This window comes from Acinonyx jubatus, chromosome A1 (assembly GCF_027475565.1).
Source record: "Acinonyx jubatus isolate Ajub_Pintada_27869175 chromosome A1, VMU_Ajub_asm_v1.0, whole genome shotgun sequence".
NCBI lineage: Eukaryota > Metazoa > Chordata > Mammalia > Carnivora > Felidae > Acinonyx > Acinonyx jubatus.
In genome coordinates this window covers 94,632,995-94,640,345 of record NC_069380.1, presented here as the reverse complement: position 1 = coordinate 94,640,345, position 7,351 = coordinate 94,632,995, and the positions used below count along the sequence as shown (strand labels likewise).

General features: G+C 41.8%; 1 non-coding gene across 1 annotated transcript; it reads right to left on the bottom strand.

Moving 5' to 3' along the window:
• Nucleotides 1-2,764: 2,764 nt before the first annotated feature.
• On the bottom strand, nt 2,765-2,948 carry LOC113604585 (U2 spliceosomal RNA). Its single transcript, XR_003426563.1, has one exon. It is a non-coding gene; the product is annotated as a U2 spliceosomal RNA (small nuclear RNA).
• Between the last annotated feature and the right edge of the window lie 4,403 nt (nt 2,949-7,351).

Genomic DNA, 7,351 nt, shown 5'->3' with positions numbered 1-7,351 from the left:
AACCACCAAGTGTACAAACTCAAATTTCAGCCATTTCTGTCCTATTCCAAAACTCATGTTCTTCCCACTGTATGACAGGGCTGCAGAGTATTCGGTGAAGAGTGATACACATAAATCGCCCCCTCCCCCTAGAGTTTATTCAAAGTCTTATTTGATATAAGATATAGCAAAAGTATCATAGAATATCAAATATACTAGGGGCATTGCGATCATTTCCAAGAATATTCTAGTTCTAGATATTTCCTCAATGTTCGCAATAATGTGAGGGTTACAATACAACATGAATAATATGTATGTGTAGAGTAAACCTTGATTTGAGAGCATAATTGTTTCCAGAAACATGCTTATAATCCCAAGCACTTGTATGTCAAAGTGAATTTCAAGAACCATTGGTTCAGTTGTGATCATGTGACATTCGGCATCATGTACTACTCATATTGCGAGACGTGGCTTGTTTATCAAGTTAAAATGTATTAGAAATGTTTGCTTGTCGGGGCACCTGAGTGGCTCAGTTGGTTAAGCATCCAACAATGGCTCAGGACATGATCTCACAGTGCATGGGGTAGAGCCCCGCATCGGGCTCTGTGCTGACAGCTCAGAGCCTAGAGCCTGCTTCAGAATCTGTGTCTCTGTCTCTCTCTGCCCCTCCCCTACTCAAACTCTGTCTCTCTCTATTTCAAAAATAAATAAACATTAAAAACCTATAAAAAAATGTTTGCTTATCTTGCTAAACACTTGCAGAACAAGTTACTGGCAATCCAAGGTTTTATCATATATGCAAAGAAAGTACCTAGAAACCACTAGAGGTAGGAAATAGGTAATTTTTGTTTATGTTTTTGTTCATCTAGAGTTGTTTGCCACAGCAGGCATGCATTACTTGTGTAACAAAAAAGTTACTAGATTAAAACTTAAAACTGTATTGCTAGCACATCATCCTTCAAATGCATCCACGATCACAGTGCCATTCGTCATACGCTCTAGGCATATGGTTGACAACTGGTCAACAGGAAAGACCATGCTTCCTTGGAAAATCCTCTCTGCTCTGTCCCCAACTTGTTCTGCCCATGGACCTTTGTGGCTGCGTATCTCTGGGTTTGTCCTGAAGACCTTGTCTTCGGCCTAGCAGTGAGAGTTTGCCCCAATGACAAGAGGTCAGGAAAAGGGAGGCCACTGTCACCTGAAGATCTAAAGGAATTCTAACAGCTTCCTTTGGAGGACAGTAAACCTGGGCTCTCACAGATTCCTCCATGAATTCCCAACCTGACGTACAACAAACGTAGTCTACCCATAGCGAAATTCAAAAGATAAAGTCCAAGCTTATGTAACAGCTGTTTGTCACTATGATGTTAAAAATGGACATTTTGTAATGACAGCCAAGCAATGGAGCCACATGGGGTAAGTATTGACCAAAGTCAAACCCAAACCAGTATTTTAGCTTAGGTAATAAACTATAATATTCAGGAAATGCAGATTTTGTATTATGCTGCAAGCATTAATTTTTTTAATGTTTATTTATTTATTTTGAGAGGGAGAGAGCAGGGGAGAGGGAGAGAGAGAATCCCTGACATGGGGCTCAATCCCACAAACCGTGAGACCATGACTTGAGCTCAAATCAAGAGACCATGCCTGGACCACCCAGGCGTCCTTCCATTATTAATAATTTTAGCAAGATATGATAACCTCCCCATCCTGACCTTGAAATCTCATTGAAGGAAATTTTAGATTGTGGATTCTTCTAAAGAGGAAGGAAAGGGTATTTCAACAACGATAACGTCATTTGTCACTTTCTCCTATTTCCGTACTGCTCTTTAGATCCCTGCATGATGGCACATTTGATTATAAAACTTCATGTACTTGTCTGTCATCTGTCACTAGACTTGATGTTGCTTGGTGGCAGAACCTATGACTACACCATGGTACACGTTCAAGTACGCCAGTCCTTAACCAAGTGTAGGGTATCTGATCAACACTTGATACATCTACAGCAAATGCGGAAACAAATGGGTGCATTTGTAATAGAACATTACAGCTAATGAAGAATCTTTTCTATACCTTATCTCATTTAGTCACTATGGGAAATCATGGAGCTAAGCCAAAGGAGCATAACACCTATTAAATCCACTTATGCACCTTACAACATGCTGATGGTAAGCAGTTGATGGTTTCTTACTTGCATTACAGCTTACAGACCCCCGCCTTGATGTTCGAAGAACGAAAACATTATCAACATGTAGGTCAGCTTCTGGAAGCCTCCTACACTTGTTCTCACAATTCTTGGCTTTTCATATTGGATGCCTTAACCAAAGTCATTAATCAAATAGGGTGTTCCCTCTTCGTTTTCTGCCCCAAGACAGTATCTGTTGAGTATGGTCCTATGTGGGGCGATTTACAGATTTTTTTTTTTCATCTCACCATTTTAACAGCTCTATCAAGTATGGACCATCACAATCTTATTTTATAGGTAAGGCAACTGAGGCCACAGAAATGAGGTGTAATATCCCCACATGGCAGAGATGACAGGGGTTATCTTCAGGATTTACCCCTAGACAATCTGCCTCCTGAGCCGCTAAGCACATGTGATTACCAGTTTGACTACACTGAAAGTTGCCTTTGGCTTTGCCTTGATTCTCAATCCATCTAGAAATAAATATGCAAACAGGTGGTAAAAACAACCATGCTAAATAAATGCAAATAAATGCCATAATGCTGGTAAAAATTTCCCTTCAACTTTTGTTCTTATAGAAGAAGAAAACAATCATACAGTGGGGGGTTAATTATTAATCTAATTATTCAGGAGCTGACATGCAAAATATGGCTTATCCAGACGCTACTGATTCCCTATTTCTGAAAGACTTTCTCTCTCCTTGAAGTACTTACCTCCAAAAGTGTGTTTAAACTGGTAAGAACAGATACTATACTTGATCTTAGCCAAAAGGCCGAGAAGTGATCCAAAAACGTGTTTAAAAGTAAGGTAAGGCTTGGGTGCCTGGGTGGCTCAGTCAGTTGAGCATCTGACTTCAGCTCAGGTCATGATCTCACAGTCCATGAGTTTGAGCCCCGCATTGAGCTCTGTGCTGACAACTCAGTGTCTGGAGCCTGCTTCAGATTCTGGGTCTCCCCTTCTCTCTCTGCCCCTCCCCTGCTCATACTCTGTCTCTGTCTCAAAAATAAATAAAAAAACATTTAAAAATTAAAAAAAAAAAGTAAGGTAAGCCTTAGATGGCTAGTAGCATGTTTTCTACTTGGGTACAAGGTGGAAAAAAATAGTCCTTGTAGAGGTAAATTATGAAAAGTTTCACATCATTAAGGTAAAGCCAACTGCTGCAATAAAGGAACCCTGGCTTAACACCAAAGAAATCTGGGTCTTGCTCAGAAATACCAATTACTGGAAAAGAAAGTTCAGGGTAGAAAGAGTGAATGTCTTCCTTACACATAATCATCCAGGGGCCCAAAGATGGTTGTGTCATCTTCAACGTAAGGCTTCCAGAGCTATCCATGGCACAGAATCCCAGTCCACGGACGAGGGAAGGAATACAGGCACACCAGCTTCTTACCCCTCCTTTGTCTCTCAACAGATTGACATCATTGTCGCTCACATTCTCCTGCCAAGATGTGGGTGAATGGCCCCACCTTTCTGAAAGAGCCAGGGAAGGTCTATCCCTCCACTGTCACTTTCTGGCAATTGCTCCACCTTGTGGAAGGGGAGCAAATATCTTTGATTTATGCCCAGGATTCTCTACCACACCATACAACCAGTCGCTAGACCTTTTTGGCCTTTCTCTCCCTCTGTCAGTTGTGGATATTGAACTAGACAATCTGTAGTCTCTCCAAGGTCATGAAAAGGTATAGGACTCAAAGTTTTATTTCATAAACATTTTTATTTTAGAATCTGACTTTCTCTGAACATTGTAAGAATTGTGTACTATTATTTTACCATATATATTTTGGATAAAAACATCTCTCCACTGTCACTGAAATTGACTGAGTATTGCCTGTTCCTGGCATTCCGGGCCTGGTTGGGAGTTCCATGGGCTCTAACCTGAAACCAATATGCCCATCAATTGCATGCCACATTCTAAGTGTAAGAAAAATGAGTGGCTGTCAGCTGAAATATCAATAATGAGATTGAGTATGGGGCACCTAGGTGGCTCAGTTGGTTGAGCGTCCGACTTCGGCTCAGGTCATGGTCTTGCAGTTCCTGAGTTCGAGCCCCACGTCGGGCTCTGTGCTAACAAACAGCTCAGAGCCTGGAGACTGCTTTGGATTCTGTATCTCCCTCTCTTTCTCTCTCCCCCTCCCCTGCTCATGTTCTGCCTCCCTCTGTTTCTCAAAAATCGGTAAATGTTAAAAAAAATTTTCAAAAAAAAAATAATGAGATCGGGTATCACTCTATGAAAACAAGATCCGGTGTTTCATATTTAACTTACGTAATCTTCCTAACAATCTGGAGAAGACCCTTGAGACAAGAAACCGTCTATAAGGATCAGAGCGAATACTTAACATTCAGGATTCCTTCCTCTCAATGCTGCTCTCTGGGGTGCCTGCGTGGCTCAGTCAGTTGAGTGTCCGACTCTTGGTTTCAGCTCAGGTCACCATCTCAGTTCATGAGTTCAAGCCCCCCATGGGACTCTGTGCTGACAGTGCAGAGCCTGCTAGGGATTTCTCTCTCCCTCTCTCTCTGCCCCTCCCCACCTTGCTCTCTCTCTTAATAGTAATAATAATGATAATATTAATAATAATAAATAAAATGCTTCTCTAATAAATCAAGATTCTTCTTATTGCACCCGGCCTCCACCTTTCTTAAGCTCCTTTCCCATTTTATCTCCTCTGACCTGGTGAGTGCTTCCCTCATTCCCGTTTGCTGTATGCTTTGCAGCTGCCTCCCCAATACATGGTTAATTTCCCATCATTTTCTGTGAGCAGATGTTCCCGAGGAGCGGAGCCGCTTGGCCATCCCCAGCACTATCTCCTGCAGATTACTGGATTGAACACAGTAGCCGCTGGCCATCCTTTTGATACGAAAAGAAAAGATCTCCCCACTGGGATATTCCTCATGATGATGTAATTAGTCTCCTAGACATACCTAACAAATTTATTTCTAATCACCAGGGATGAGGGGAGAGGAGAAAGAACCATTCATCTTGGATTGTGCGCGATTGTCGCAGTTAATATGCACCATTTCCACCCCCCTCGTGCAATGTCTTCTTTGGTGATTGTTCAAAGATTCGGGGGCAAGAGCCACTCTTCAAAAGCAGTGGGGAACCACACATTCATAAAGAGGTCCCAGGCACTATTAAATTGCTTTTTCAAACCTGGCAAAGACATTAGAGCTGAAAATCCTGTCAGCTTCCAACTGTCCCTGGCATTAAGAACAGGTGAAGCTCTTAATAACTTTTCTGACACTATGTTTGACTCCAAGACACAACATGGAACATTCGGGACAAACAAATCCAGCTGTTCAAAATTTCCAGTTCTGCAGGGTAGAGCAGCAGTGTAATATTTTTGCCCAGGATTGAGTCTTGAGGTACTTGTTAGGGATAGTGTCTTATTAAACTCATGTACCATCCATGGGGGAAAAATCTTCAGTATATTATATTAATAATCAATCACAGGTAGAATCTGAGGTCTATCAGTGACAATGAATGCAAAAGCTATTAAATGGTATAAGCAAATGAAGAATGAAGATCAGGGTTAAGACCGTGACGTTTTGTGTTGGTGCATTTTGCCAGAGAAGAGGGCTGGGAAGTCCAAGAGGGAAAAAGCTGGTTTAAGAGATTTTATCTGCGAACCACTCAACCACCCATTTGAGACCTAACAAGCATGCAACCCCACCTGCTTTTAAAGACATGCTTCAAACAAACATTTCACCAGAATAGAAGCAAAACTCTCCAGGTCATTCTTGTTATCAGTGAAGGCACTGAGAAAGACAGGGCGTGTCACGCCCTGTCTTTTCCACATCTCTTTGCATGGAACATTTGCCCTACTGGCATAACTAAGAACTCACTGGGTGGAAAGAGGGGAAGAGGCTAGAAGACATTTTAAGTTACTGCCCCAACAGTTCTGGGTCTTGGTCTTGACGTTCTGAATTGCTTTTCTTGAGACACATTTTTTAAAGTCCCCAGAACAAATTGTAGAACTGGTTACGTGGACAGTTGTGCACCTGAGGGACCGGAGGAACAGGAAGAAGTCATAAAACCCAATGCTACGGTTTCCAGACGACAGAAAGTCAGTCACAACCCTCCTCCATCCTAGGGACACTTAATCTGGTAAGCTGTATCTAATAGATGTGTCTTTTTCTCTTCCTAAATGATCACCATGAGTTCTTACACTTGCACCAACCATGCCCGCTAGTGTCTTTTTAAAAAGTCCCGTTCATCACAGTGCATTTCTTCTCACAATGTTTTAAGTCTCTAAATAGCTATTCTTGGTTCCTCATTTGATCATGGAGCTATAGATAAAATTAAATAAGACAGCACCCGTAAAGCGACTCAGTGCTTTGCGGGACACCTAATAGAAGCTCAATCGAGAGAATATTTAGTTATAACAGATAGAAGCTTCCCCGCCTTTTTCTCTTGGTCACTTTTTCCATTTCTGTACACTGTTAAGTAGGTCAGACCCATTGTCAGGCTAATGTGTCAAGATCCCAATAAAAATCGAAACTGGAGGGTGTCTCTCAGCAGTGAAGATGTTCAAGAGGGGACACTGGTCACTTTCCCTTTGGCTTTCCCCTCCATCTTATTGCTTTTCTTCTCTAGCTTAAGAAATCCTTCATATCCCACGTGTTTCTGGCCCTCCAAGGATCTCTCTGTGCCCTATGGCAGATTTTACCATGGCACATAATGCGAGCATATTATAGTATTTGTGACACCCATTTTTAGCATGGTTTAGTAATTCCTTCTAAATGAGAAATATTTTCCACTAGGGTGATGGACCGTATGTTAATTTGATTAGTAAAAATTGTCAGTGTGTGAGGAGACCCTGGGAATCAATTGTGTGATCAAAAGGACCCATTCTCCTGCCAGGCAGGGTACCCAGAGGACACTCTGGAGCCATTCATGAGAAGAACGCTGTGTAAGAAAATCAGGGCAGGGGTGCAAAGGTCGATGTGTTCAGTTCTATTTAAATCATAAGGCTGCTTCCAAAATAACAAGTTTAGCCACTGAAATATCAGGGCCATGATTGCTCAGTTCCTTTCCTAACATTCAAAGAATAAATTGAATGAAAATGTATGAGATTGTTGCTATAGAGTTTTCTCCAGAGAACAGACACTCTGGGGTTGAACTGACATGAAATTGTCTAGAAAAACTGGCCCATGTCCAACTCTGTGGACCTATGTGGACAAAGCAAAGGT